Source organism: Salmo salar, chromosome ssa12 (assembly GCF_905237065.1).
Source record: "Salmo salar chromosome ssa12, Ssal_v3.1, whole genome shotgun sequence".
Lineage (NCBI taxonomy): Eukaryota > Metazoa > Chordata > Actinopteri > Salmoniformes > Salmonidae > Salmo > Salmo salar.
Window position 1 is genome coordinate 6,434,668 of NC_059453.1, and position 16,269 is coordinate 6,450,936.

The 16,269-nt window shown below is 42.9% G+C and overlaps 1 protein-coding gene across 2 annotated transcripts in view; it reads left to right on the top strand.

The window, feature by feature from the left end:
* Positions 1 to 16,269, top strand: part of LOC123725388 (BRCA1-associated ATM activator 1-like) — a 48,190-nt gene that overhangs the window by 23,413 nt on the left and 8,508 nt on the right. The window lies entirely within an intron of this gene.

Below are 16,269 nucleotides of genomic sequence, written 5' to 3' on the forward strand. Positions count from 1 at the left end.
TACAGCCATGTTATTGCCTAGTACCCCTACACATCAACTCAGTACTGGTACTCTGTGTTTACAGCCATGTTATTACCTAGTACCCCTACACATCAACTCAGTACTGGTACCCCTGTGTATACAGCCATGTTATTACCTAGTACCCCTACACATCAACTCAGTACTGTTACCCCTGTGTTTACAGCCATGTTATTACCTAGTACCCCTACACATCAACTCAGTACTGTTACCCCTGTGTTTACAGCCATGTTATTACCTAGTACCCCTACACATCAACTCAGTACTGGTACTCTGTGTATACAGCCATGTTATTACCTAGTACCCCTACACATCAACTCAGTACTGTTACCCCTGTGTATACAGCCATGTTATTACCTAGTACCCCTACACATCAACTCAGTACTGGTACCCCTGTGTTTACAGCCATGTTATTACCTAGTACCCCTACACATCAACTCAGTACTGGTACTCTGTGTTTACAGCCATGTTATTACCTAGTACCCCTACACATCAACTCAGTACTGTTACCCCTGTGTTTACAGCCATGTTATTACCTAGTACACCTACACATCAACTCAGTACTGTTACCCCTGTGTTTACAGCCATGTTATTACCTAGTACCCCTACACATCAACTCAGTACTGTTACCCCTGTGTTTACAGCCATGTTATTACCTAGTAACCCTACACATCAACTCAGTACTGGTACCCCTGTGTTTACAGCCATGTTATTACCTAGTACCCCTACACATCAACTCAGTACTGGTACTCTGTGTATACAGCCATGTTATTACCTAGTACCCCTACACATCAACTCAGTACTGGTACCCCTGTGTTTACAGCCATGTTATTACCTAGTACCCCTACACATCAACTCAGTACTGGTACTCCTGTGTTTACAGCCATGTTATTACCTAGTACCCCTACACATCAACTCAGTACTGGTACCCCTGTGTTTACAGCCATGTTATTACCTAGTACCCCTACACATCAACTCAGTACTGTTACCCCTGTGTATACAGCCATGTTATTACCTAGTACCCCTACACATCAACTCAGTACTGGTACTCTGTGTTTACAGCCATGTTATTACCTAGTACCCCTACACATCAACTCAGTACTGGTACTCTGTGTATACAGCCATGTTATTACCTAGTACCCTTACACATCAACTCAGTACTGGTACTCTGTGTATACAGCCATGTTATTACCTAGTACCCCTACACATCAACTCAGTACTGGTACTCTGTGTTTACAGCCATGTTATTACCTAGTACCCCTACACATCAACTCAGTACTGGTACTCTGTGTTTACAGCCATGTTATTACCTAGTACCCCTACACATCAACTCAGTACTGGTACTCTGTGTTTACAGCCATGTTATTACCTAGTACCCCTACACATCAACTCAGTACTGGTACTCTGTGTATACAGCCATGTTATTACCTAGTACCCCTACACATCAACTCAGTACTGGTACTCTGTGTATACAGCCATGTTATTACCTAGTACCCCTACACATCAACTCAGTACTGTTACCCCTGTGTATACAGCCATGTTATTACCTAGTACCCCTACACATCAACTCAGTACTGGTACCCCTGTGTTTACAGCCATGTTATTACCTAGTACCCCTACACATCAACTCAGTACTGGTACTCTGTGTTTACAGCCATGTTATTACCTAGTACACCTACACATCAACTCAGTACTGGTACTCTGTGTTTACAGCCATGTTATTACCTAGTACCCCTACACATCAACTCAGTACTGGTACCCCTGTGTTTACAGCCATGTTATTACCTAGTACCCCTACACATCAACTCAGTACTGGTACTCTGTGTTTTACAGCCATGTTATTACCTAGTACCCCTACACATCAACTCAGTACTGTTACCCCTGTTTTTACAGCCATGTTATTACCTAGTTCCCCTACACATCAACTCAGTACTGTTACCCCTGTGTTTACAGCCATTTTATTACCTAGTACCCCTACACATCAACTCAGTACTGGTACTCTGTGTTTACAGCCATGTTATTACATAGTACCCCTACACATCAACTCAGTACTGGTACTCTGTGTATACAGCCATGTTATTGCCTAGTACCCCTACACATCAACTCAGTACTGGTACTCTGTGTTTACAGCCATGTTATTACCTAGTACCCCTACACATCAACTCAGTACTGGTACCCCTGTGTATACAGCCATGTTATTACCTAGTACCCCTACACATCAACTCAGTACTGTTACCCCTGTGTTTACAGCCATGTTATTACCTAGTACCCCTACACATCAACTCAGTACTGTTACCCCTGTGTTTACAGCCATGTTATTACCTAGTACCCCTACACATCAACTCAGTACTGGTACTCTGTGTATACAGCCATGTTATTACCTAGTACCCCTACACATCAACTCAGTACTGTTACCCCTGTGTATACAGCCATGTTATTACCTAGTACCCCTACACATCAACTCAGTACTGGTACCCCTGTGTTTACAGCCATGTTATTACCTAGTACCCCTACACATCAACTCAGTACTGGTACTCTGTGTTTACAGCCATGTTATTACCTAGTACACCTACACATCAACTCAGTACTGGTACTCTGTGTTTACAGCCATGTTATTACCTAGTACCCCTACACATCAACTCAGTACTGGTACCCCTGTGTTTACAGCCATGTTATTACCTAGTACCCCTACACATCAACTCAGTACTGGTACTCTGTGTTTACAGCCATGTTATTACCTAGTACCCCTACACATCAACTCAGTACTGTTACCCCTGTTTTTACAGCCATGTTATTACCTAGTTCCCCTACACATCAACTCAGTACTGTTACCCCTGTGTTTACAGCCATTTTATTACCTAGTACCCCTACACATCAACTCAGTACTGGTACTCTGTGTTTACAGCCATGTTATTACATAGTACCCCTACACATCAACTCAGTACTGGTACTCTGTGTATACAGCCATGTTATTGCCTAGTACCCCTACACATCAACTCAGTACTGGTACTCTGTGTTTACAGCCATGTTATTACCTAGTACCCCTACACATCAACTCAGTACTGGTACCCCTGTGTATACAGCCATGTTATTACCTAGTACCCCTACACATCAACTCAGTACTGTTACCCCTGTGTTTACAGCCATGTTATTACCTAGTACCCCTACACATCAACTCAGTACTGTTACCCCTGTGTTTACAGCCATGTTATTACCTAGTACCCCTACACATCAACACAGTACTGGTACTCTGTGTTTACAGCCATGTTATTACCTAGTACCCCTACACATCAACTCAGTACTGGTACTCTGTGTTTACAGCCATGTTATTACCTAGTACCCCTACACATCAACTCAGTACTGTTACCCCTGTGTTTACAGCCATGTTATTACCTAGTACCCCTACACATCAACTCAGTACTGTTACCCCTGTGTTTACAGCCATGTTATTACCTAGTACCCCTACACATCAACTCAGTACTGTTACCCCTGTGTTTACAGCCATGTTATTACCTAGTAACCCTACACATCAACTCAGTACTGGTACCCCTGTGTTTACAGCCATGTTATTACCTAGTACCCCAACACATCAACTCAGTACTGTTACCCCTGTGTTTACAGCCATGTTATTACCTAGTACCCCTACACATCAACTCAGTACTGGTACCCCTGTGTTTACAGCCATGTTATTACCTAGTACCCCTACACATCAACTCAGTACTGGTACTCTGTGTTTACAGCCATGTTATTACCTAGTACCCCTACACATCAACTCAGTACTGTTACCCCTGTGTATACAGCCATGTTATTACCTAGTACCCCTACACATCAACTCAGTACTGTTACCCCTGTGTATACAGCCATGTTATTACCTAGTACCCCTACACATCAACTCAGTACTGGTACCCCTGTGTTTACAGCCATGTTATTACCTAGTACCCCTACACATCAACTCAGTACTGTTACCCCTGTGTATACAGCCATGTTATTACCTAGTACCCCTACACATCAACTCAGTACTGGTACTCTGTGTTTACAGCCATGTTATTACCTAGTACCCCTACACATCAACTCAGTACTGTTACCCCTGTGTTTACAGCTATGTTATTACCTAGTACCCCTACACATCAACTCAGTACTGGTACTCTGTGTATACAGCCATGTTATTACCTAGTACCCCTACACATCAACTCAGTACTGGTACTCTGTGTATACAGCCATGTTATTACCTAGTACCCCTACACATCAACTCAGTACTGGTACTCTGTGTATACAGCCATGTTATTACCTAGTACCCCTACACATCAACTCAGTACTGGTACCCCTGTGTTTACAGCCATGTTATTACCTAGTACCCCTACACATCAACTCAGTACTGTTACTCCTGTGTTTACAGCCATGTTATTACCTAGTACCCCTACACATCAACTCAGTACTGGTACGCTGTGTATACAGCCATGTTATTACCTAGTACCCCTACACATCAACTCAGTACTGGTACTCTGTGTTTACAGCCATGTTATTACCTAGTACCCCTACACATCAACTCAGTACTGTTACCCCTGTGTTTCAGCCATGTTATTACGTAGTACCCCTACACATCAACACAGTACTGGTACTCTGTCTTTACAGCCATGTTATTACCTAGTACCCCTACACATCAACTCAGTACTGTTACCCCTGTGTTTACAGCCATGTTATTACCTAGTACCCCTACACATCAACTCAGTACTGGTACTCTGTGTATACAGCCATATTATTACCTAGTACCCCTACACATCAACTCAGTACTGGTACTCTGTGTATACAGCCATGTTATTACCTAGTACCCCTACACATCAACTCAGTACTGGTACTCTGTGTTTACAGCCATGTTATTACCTAGTACCCCTAACAAAACTCAGTACTGGTACTCTGTGTTTACAGCCATGTTATTACCTAGTACCCCTACACATCAGCTCAGTACTGGTACTCTGTGTTTACAGCCATGTTATTACCTAGTACCCCTACACATCAACTCAGTACTGTTACCCCTGTGTTTACAGCCATGTTAATACCTAGTACACCTACACATCAACTCAGTACTGTTACCCCTGTGTTTACAGCCATGTTATTACCTAGTACCCCTACACATCAACTCAGTACTGTTACCCCTGTGTTTACAGCCATGTTATTACCTAGTACCCCTACACATCAACTCAGTACTGTTACCCCTGTGTTTACAGCCATGTTATTACCTAGTACCCCTACACATCAACTCAGTACTGTTACCCCTGTGTATACAGCCATGTTATTACCTAGTACCCCTACACATCAACTCAGTACTGGTACTCTGTGTATACAGCCATGTTATTACCTAGTACCCCTACACATCAACTCAGTACTGGTACTCTGTGTTTACAGCCATGTTATTACCTAGTACCCCTACACATCAACTCAGTACTGGTACTCTGTGTATACAGCCATGTTATTACCTAGTACCCCTACACATCAACTCAGTACTGTTACCCCTGTGTTTACAGCCATGTTATTACCTAGTACCCCTACACATCAACTCAGTACTGTTACCCCTGTGTTTACAGCCATGTTATTACCTAGTACCCCTACACATCAACTCAGTACTGGTACTCTGTGTATACAGCCATGTTATTACCTAGTACCCCTACACATCAACTCAGTACTGTTACCCCTGTGTTTAAAGCCATGTTATTACCTAGTACCCCTACACATCAACTCAGTACTGGTACTCTGTGTTTACAGCCATGTTATTACCTAGTACCCCTACACATCAACTCAGTACTGGTACCCCTGTGTTTACAGCCATGTTATTACCTAGTACCCCTACACATCAACTCAGTACTGTTACCCCTGTGTTTACAGCCATGTTATTACCTAGTACCCCTACACATCAACTCAGTACTGTTACCCCTGTGTATACAGCCATGTTATTACCTAGTACCCCTACACATCAACTCAGTACTGGTACCCCTGTGTTTACAGCCATGTTATTACCTAGTACCCCTACACATCAACTCAGTACTGTTACCCCTGTGTATACAGCCATGTTATTACCTAGTACCCCTACACATCAACTCAGTACTGTTACCCCTGTGTATACAGCCATGTTATTACCTAGTACCCCTACACATCAACTCAGTACTGTTACCCCTGTGTTTACAGCTATGTTATTACCTAGTACCCCTACACATCAACTCAGTACTGGTACTCTGTGTATACAGCCATGTTATTACCTAGTACCCCTACACATCAACTCAGTACTGGTACTCTGTGTATACAGCCATGTTATTACCTAGTACCCCTACACATCAACTCAGTACTGGTACTCTGTGTTTACAGCCATGTTATTACCTAGTACCCCTACACATCAACTCAGTACTGTTACCCCTGTGTTTACAGCCATTTTATTACCTAGTACCCCTACACATCAACTCAGTACTGTTACCCCTGTGTTTACAGCCATGTTATTACCTAGTACCCCTACACATCAACACAGTACTGGTACTCTGTGTTTACAGCCATGTTATTACCTAGTACCCCTACACATCAACTCAGTACTGGTACTCTGTGTATACAGCCATGTTATTACCTAGTACCCCTACACATCAACACAGTACTGGTACTCTGTGTTTACAGCCATGTTATTACCTAGTACCCCTACACATCAACTCAGTACTGGTACTCTGTGTTTACAGCCATGTTATTACCTAGTACCCCTACACATCAACTCAGTACTGTTACCCCTGTGTTTACAGCCATGTTATTACCTAGTACCCCTACACATCAACTCAGTACTGTTACCCCTGTGTTTACAGCCATGTTATTACCTAGTACCCCTACACATCAACTCAGTACTGTTACCCCTGTGTTTACAGCCATGTTATTACCTAGTAACCCTACACATCAACTCAGTACTGGTACCCCTGTGTTTACAGCCATGTTATTACCTAGTACCCCAACACATCAACTCAGTACTGTTACCCCTGTGTTTACAGCCATGTTATTACCTAGTACCCCTACACATCAACTCAGTACTGGTACCCCTGTGTTTACAGCCATGTTATTACCTAGTACCCCTACACATCAACTCAGTACTGGTACTCTGTGTTTACAGCCATGTTATTACCTAGTACCCCTACACATCAACTCAGTACTGTTACCCCTGTGTATACAGCCATGTTATTACCTAGTACCCCTACACATCAACTCAGTACTGTTACCCCTGTGTATACAGCCATGTTATTATCTAGTACCCCTACACATCAACTCAGTACTGGTACCCCTGTGTTTACAGCCATGTTATTACCTAGTACCCCTACACATCAACTCAGTACTGGTACTCTGTGTATACAGCCATGTTATTACCTAGTACCCCTACACATCAACTCAGTACTGTTACCCCTGTGTATACAGCCATGTTATTACCTAGTACCCCTACACATCAACTCAGTACTGGTACTCTGTGTTTACAGCCATGTTATTACCTAGTACCCCTACACATCAACTCAGTACTGTTACCCCTGTGTTTCAGCCATGTTATTACGTAGTACCCCTACACATCAACACAGTACTGGTACTCTGTGTTTACAGCCATGTTATTACCTAGTACCCCTACACATCAACTCAGTACTGTTACCCCTGTGTTTACAGCCATGTTATTACCTAGTACCCCTACACATCAACTCAGTACTGGTACTCTGTGTATACAGCCATATTATTACCTAGTACCCCTACACATCAACTCAGTACTGGTACTCTGTGTATACAGCCATGTTATTACCTAGTACCCCTACACATCAACTCAGTACTGGTACTCTGTGTTTACAGCCATGTTATTACCTAGTACCCCTAACAAAAACTCAGTACTGGTACTCTGTGTTTACAGCCATGTTATTACCTAGTACCCCTACACATCAGCTCAGTACTGGTACTCTGTGTTTACAGCCATGTTATTACCTAGTACCCCTACACATCAACTCAGTACTGTTACCCCTGTGTTTACAGCCATGTTATTACCTAGTACACCTACACATCAACTCAGTACTGTTACCCCTGTGTTTACAGCCATGTTATTACCTAGTACCCCTACACATCAACTCAGTACTGTTACCCCTGTGTTTACAGCCATGTTATTACCTAGTAACCCTACACATCAACTCAGTACTGGTACCCCTGTGTTTACAGCCATGTTATTACCTAGTACCCCTACACATCAACTCAGTACTGGTACTCTGTGTATACAGCCATGTTATTACCTAGTACCCCTACACATCAACTCAGTACTGGTACCCCTGTGTTTACAGCCATGTTATTACCTAGTACCCCTACACATCAACTCAGTACTTGTACTCCTGTGTTTACAGCCATGTTATTACCTAGTACCCCTACACATCAACTCAGTACTGGCACCCCTGTGTTTACAGCCATGTTATTACCTAGTACCCCTACACATCAACTCAGTACTGTTACCCCTGTGTATACAGCCATGTTATTACCTAGTACCCCTACACATCAACTCAGTACTGGTACTCTGTGTTTACAGCCATGTTATTACCTAGTACCCCTACACATCAACTCAGTACTGGTACTCTGTGTATACAGCCATGTTATTACCTAGTACCCTTACACATCAACTCAGTACTGGTACTCTGTGTATACAGCCATGTTATTACCTAGTACCCCTACACATCAACTCAGTACTGGTACTCTGTGTTTACAGCCATGTTATTACCTAGTACCCCTACACATCAACTCAGTACTGGTACTCTGTGTTTACAGCCATGTTATTACCTAGTACCCCTACACATCAACTCAGTACTGGTACTCTGTGTATACAGCCATGTTATTACCTAGTACCCCTACACATCAACTCAGTACTGTTACCCCTGTGTTTACAGCCATGTTATTACCTAGTACCCCTACACATCAACTCAGTACTGTTACCCCTGTGTTTACAGCCATGTTATTACCTAGTACCCCTACACATCAACTCAGTACTGGTACTCTGTGTATACAGCCATGTTATTACCTAGTACCCCTACACATCAACTCAGTACTGTTACCCCTGTGTTTAAAGCCATGTTATTACCTAGTACCCCTACACATCAACTCAGTACTGGTACTCTGTGTTTACAGCCATGTTATTACCTAGTACCCCTACACATCAACTCAGTACTGGTACCCCTGTGTTTACAGCCATGTTATTACCTAGTACCCCTACACATCAACTCAGTACTGTTACACCTGTGTTTACAGCCATGTTATTACCTAGTACCCCTACACATCAACTCAGTACTGTTACCCCTGTGTATACAGCCATGTTATTACCTAGTACCCCTACACATCAACTCAGTACTGGTACTCTGTGTATACAGCCATGTTATTACCTAGTACCCCTACACATCAACTCAGTACTGGTACTCTGTGTATACAGCCATGTTATTACCTAGTACCCCTACACATCAACTCAGTAGTGGTACTCTGTGTATACAGCCATGTTATTACCTAGTACCCCTACACATCAACTCAGTACTGGTACCCCTGTGTTTACAGCCATGTTATTACCTAGTACCCCTACACATCAACTCAGTACTGTTACTCCTGTGTTTACAGCCATGTTATTACCTAGTACCCCTACACATCAACTCAGTACTGGTACGCTGTGTATACAGCCATGTTATTACCTAGTACCCCTACACATCAACTCAGTACTGGTACTCTGTGTTTACAGCCATGTTATTACCTAGTACCCCTACACATCAACTCAGTACTGTTACCCCTGTGTTTCAGCCATGTTATTACGTAGTACCCCTACACATCAACACAGTACTGGTACTCTGTGTTTACAGCCATGTTATTACCTAGTACCCCTACACATCAACTCAGTACTGTTACCCCTGTGTTTACAGCCATGTTATTACCTAGTACCCCTACACATCAACTCAGTACTGGTACTCTGTGTATACAGCCATATTATTACCTAGTACCCCTACACATCAACTCAGTACTGGTACTCTGTGTATACAGCCATGTTATTACCTAGTACCCCTACACATCAGCTCAGTACTGGTACTCTGTGTTTACAGCCATGTTATTACCTAGTACCCCTACACATCAACTCAGTACTGGTACTCTGTGTATACAGCCATATTATTACCTAGTACCCCTACACATCAACTCAGTACTGGTACTCTGTGTTTACAGCCATGTTATTACCTAGTACCCCTACACATCAGCTCAGTACTGGTACTCTGTGTTTACAGCCATGTTATTACCTAGTACCCCTACACATCAACTCAGTACTGTTACCCCTGTGTTTACAGCCATGTTATTACCTAGTACACCTACACATCAACTCAGTACTGTTACCCCTGTGTTTACAGCCATGTTATTACCTAGTACCCCTACACATCAACTCAGTACTGTTACCCCTGTGTTTACAGCCATGTTATTACCTAGTAACCCTACACATCAACTCAGTACTGGTACCCCTGTGTTTACAGCCATGTTATTACCTAGTACCCCTACACATCAACTCAGTACTGGTACTCTGTGTATACAGCCATGTTATTACCTAGTACCCCTACACATCAACTCAGTACTGGTACCCCTGTGTTTACAGCCATGTTATTACCTAGTACCCCTACACATCAACTCAGTACTGGTACTCCTGTGTTTACAGCCATGTTATTACCTAGTACCCCTACACATCAACTCAGTACTGGTACCCCTGTGTTTACAGCCATGTTATTACCTAGTACCCCTACACATCAACTCAGTACTGTTACCCCTGTGTATACAGCCATGTTATTACCTAGTACCCCTACACATCAACTCAGTACTGGTACTCTGTGTTTACAGCCATGTTATTACCTAGTACCCCTACACATCAACTCAGTACTGGTACTCTGTGTATACAGCCATGTTATTACCTAGTACCCTTACACATCAACTCAGTACTGGTACTCTGTGTATACAGCCATGTTATTACCTAGTACCCCTACACATCAACTCAGTACTGGTACTCTGTGTTTACAGCCATGTTATTACCTAGTACCCCTACACATCAACTCAGTACTGGTACTCTGTGTTTACAGCCATGTTATTACCTAGTACCCCTACACATCAACTCAGTACTGGTACTCTGTGTTTACAGCCATGTTATTACCTAGTACCCCTACACATCAACTCAGTACTGGTACTCTGTGTATACAGCCATGTTATTACCTAGTACCCCTACACATCAACTCAGTACTGGTACTCTGTGTATACAGCCATGTTATTACCTAGTACCCCTACACATCAACTCAGTACTGTTACCCCTGTGTATACAGCCATGTTATTACCTAGTACCCCTACACATCAACTCAGTACTGGTACCCCTGTGTTTACAGCCATGTTATTACCTAGTACCCCTACACATCAACTCAGTACTGGTACTCTGTGTTTACAGCCATGTTATTACCTAGTACACCTACACATCAACTCAGTACTGGTACTCTGTGTTTACAGCCATGTTATTACCTAGTACCCCTACACATCAACTCAGTACTGGTACCCCTGTGTTTACAGCCATGTTATTACCTAGTACCCCTACACATCAACTCAGTACTGGTACTCTGTGTTTACAGCCATGTTATTACCTAGTACCCCTACACATCAACTCAGTACTGTTACCCCTGTTTTTACAGCCATGTTATTACCTAGTTCCCCTACACATCAACTCAGTACTGTTACCCCTGTGTTTACAGCCATTTTATTACCTAGTACCCCTACACATCAACTCAGTACTGGTACTCTGTGTTTACAGCCATGTTATTACATAGTACCCCTACACATCAACTCAGTACTGGTACTCTGTGTATACAGCCATGTTATTGCCTAGTACCCCTACACATCAACTCAGTACTGGTACTCTGTGTTTACAGCCATGTTATTACCTAGTACCCCTACACATCAACTCAGTACTGGTACCCCTGTGTATACAGCCATGTTATTACCTAGTACCCCTACACATCAACTCAGTACTGTTACCCCTGTGTTTACAGCCATGTTATTACCTAGTACCCCTACACATCAACTCAGTACTGGTACTCTGTGTTTACAGCCATGTTATTACCTAGTACCCCTACACATCAGCTCAGTACTGGTACTCTGTGTTTACAGCCATGTTATTACCTAGTACCCCTCCACATCAACTCAGTACTGTTACCCCTGTGTTTACAGCCATGTTATTACCTAGTACCCCTACACATCAACTCAGTACTGTTACCCCTGTGTTTACAGCCATGTTATTACCTAGTACCCCTACACATCAACTCAGTACTGTTACCCCTGTGTTTACAGCCATGTTATTACCTAGTACCCCTACACATCAACTCAGTACTGGTACTCTGTGTATACAGCCAAGTTATTACCTAGTACCCCTACACATCAACTCAGTACTGGTACCCCTGTGTTTACAGCCATGTTATTACCTAGTACCCCTACACATCAACTCAGTACTGTTACCCCTGTGTTTACAGCCATGTTATTACCTAGTACCCCTACACATCAACTCAGTACTGGTACTCTGTGTATACAGCCATGTTATTACCTAGTACCCCTACACATCAACTCAGTACTGGTACTCTGTGTTTACAGCCATGTTATTACCTAGTACCCCTACACATCAACTCAGTACTGGTACCCCTGTGTATACAGCCATGTTATTACCTAGTACCCCTACACATCAACTCAGTACTGTTACCCCTGTGTTTACAGCCATGTTATTACCTAGTACCCCTACACATCAACTCAGTACTGTTACCCCTGTGTTTACAGTCATGTTATTACCTAGTACCCCTACACATCAACTCAGTACTGGTACTCTGTGTTTACAGCCATGTTATTACCTAGTACCCCTACACATCAACTCAGTACTGTTACCCCTGTGTTTACAGCCATGTTATTACCTAGTACCCCTTCACATCAACTCAGTACTGGTACTCTGTGTATACAGCCATGTTATTACCTAGTACCCCTACACATCAACTCAGTACTGGTACTCTGTGTTTACAGCCATGTTATTACCTAGTACCCCTACACATCAACTCAGTACTGGTACTCTGTGTATACAGCCATGTTATTACCTAGTACCCCTACACATCAACTCAGTACTGGTACTCTGTGTATACAGCCATGTTATTACCTAGTACCCCTACACATCAACTCAGTACTGGTACTCTGTGTTTACAGCCATGTTATTACCTAGTACCCCTACACATCAACTCAGTACTGGTACTCTGTGTATACAGCCATGTTATTACCTAGTACCCCTACACATCAACTCAGTACTGGTACTCTGTGTATACAGCCATGTTATTACCTAGTACCCCTACACATCAACTCAGTACTGTTACCCTTGTGTATACAGCCATGTTATTACCTAGTACCCCTACACATCAACTCAGTACTGTTACCCCTGTGTTTACAGCCATGTTATTACCTAGTACCCCTACACATCAACTCAGTACTGTTACCCCTGTGTTTACAGCCATGTTATTACCTAGTACCCCTACACATCAACTCAGTACTGTTACCCCTGTGTTTACAGCCATGTTATTACCTAGTACCCCTACACATCAACTCAGTACTGGTACTCTGTGTTTACAGCCATGTTATTACCTAGTACCCCTACACATCAACTCAGTACTGGTACCCCTGTGTATACAGCCATGTTATTACCTAGTACCCCTACACATCAACTCAGTACTGTTACCCCTGTGTTTACAGCCATGTTATTACCTAGTACCCCTACACATCAACTCAGTACTGTTACCCCTGTGTTTACAGTCATGTTATTACCTAGTACCCCTACACATCAACTCAGTACTGGTACTCTGTGTTTACAGCCATGTTATTACCTAGTACCCCTACACATCAACTCAGTACTGTTACCCCTGTGTTTACAGCCATGTTATTACCTAGTACCCCTTCACATCAACTCAGTACTGGTACTCTGTGTATACAGCCATGTTATTACCTAGTACCCCTACACATCAACTCAGTACTGGTACTCTGTGTTTACAGCCATGTTATTACCTAGTACCCCTACACATCAACTCAGTACTGGTACTCTGTGTATACAGCCATGTTATTACCTAGTACCCCTACACATCAACTCAGTACTGGTACTCTGTGTATACAGCCATGTTATTACCTAGTACCCCTACACATCAACTCAGTACTGGTACTCTGTGTTTACAGCCATGTTATTACCTAGTACCCCTACACATCAACTCAGTACTGGTACTCTGTGTATACAGCCATGTTATTACCTAGTACCCCTACACATCAACTCAGTACTGGTACTCTGTGTATACAGCCATGTTATTACCTAGTACCCCTACACATCAACTCAGTACTGTTACCCTTGTGTATACAGCCATGTTATTACCTAGTACCCCTACACATCAACTCAGTACTGTTACCCCTGTGTTTACAGCCATGTTATTACCTAGTACCCCTACACATCAACTCAGTACTGTTACCCCTGTGTTTACAGCCATGTTATTACCTAGTACCCCTACACATCAACTCAGTACTGTTACCCCTGTGTTTACAGCCATGTTATTACCTAGTACCCCTACACATCAACTCAGTACTGGTACTCTGTGTTTACAGCCATGTTATTACCTAGTACCCCTACACATCAACTCAGTACTGTTACCCCTGTGTATACAGCCATGTTATTACCTAGTACCCCTACACATCAACTCAGTACTGGTACTCTGTGTTTACAGCCATGTTATTACCTAGTACCCCTACACATCAACTCAGTACTGTTACCCCTGTGTTTACAGCCATGTTATTACCTAGTACCCCTACACATCAACTCAGTACTGTTACCCCTGTGTTTACAGCCATGTTATTACCTAGTACCCCTACACATCAACTCAGTACTGTTACCCCTGTGTTTACAGCCATGTTATTACCTAGTACCCCTACACATCAACTCAGTACTGTTACCCCTGTGTTTACAGCCATGTTATTACCTAGTACCCCTACACATCAACTCAGTACTGTTACCCCTGTGTTTACAGCCATGTTATTACCTAGTACCCCTACACATCAACTCAGTACTGTTACCCCTGTGTTTACAGCCATGTTATTACCTAGTACCCCTACACATCAACTCAGTACTGGTACTCTGTGTATACAGCCATGTTATTACCTAGTACCCCTACACATCAACTCAGTACTGGTACTCTGTGTATACAGCCATGTTATTACCTAGTACCCCTACACATCAACTCAGTACTGTTACCCCTGTGTATACAGCCATGTTATTACCTAGTACCCCTACACATCAACTCAGTACTGTTACCCCTGTGTTTACAGCCATGTTATTACCTAGTACCCCTACACATCAACTCAGTACTGTTACCCCTGTGTTTACAGCCATGTTATTACCTAGTACCCCTACACATCAACTCAGTACTGTTACCCCTGTGTTTACAGCCATGTTATTACCTAGTACCCCTACACATCAACTCAGTACTGGTACTCTGTGTTTACAGCCATGTTATTACCTAGTACCCCTACACATCAACTCAGTACTGTTACCCCTGTGTATACAGCCATGTTATTACCTAGTACCCCTACACATCAACTCAGTACTGGTACTCTGTGTTTACAGCCATGTTATTACCTAGTACCCCTACACATCAACTCAGTACTGTTACCCCTGTGTTTACAGCCATGTTATTACCTAGTACCCCTACACATCAACTCAGTACTGTTACCCCTGTGTTTACAGCCATGTTATTACCTAGTACCCCTACACATCAACTCAGTACTGTTACCCCTGTGTTTACAGCCATGTTATTACCTAGTACCCCTACACATCAACTCAGTACTGTTACCCCTGTGTTTACAGCCATGTTATTACCTAGTACCCCTACACATCAACTCAGTACTGGTACCCCTGTGTATACAGCCATGTTATTACCTAGTACCCCTACACATCAACTCAGTACTGGTACTCTGTGTATACAGCCATGTTATTACCTAGTACCCCTACACATCAACTCAGTACTGTTACCCCTGTGTATACAGCCATATTATTACCTAGTACCCCTACACATCAACTCAGTACTGGTACCCCTGTGTATACAGCCATGTTATTACCTAGTACCCCTACACATCAACTCAGTACTGTTACCCCTGTGTTTACAGCCATGTTATTACCTA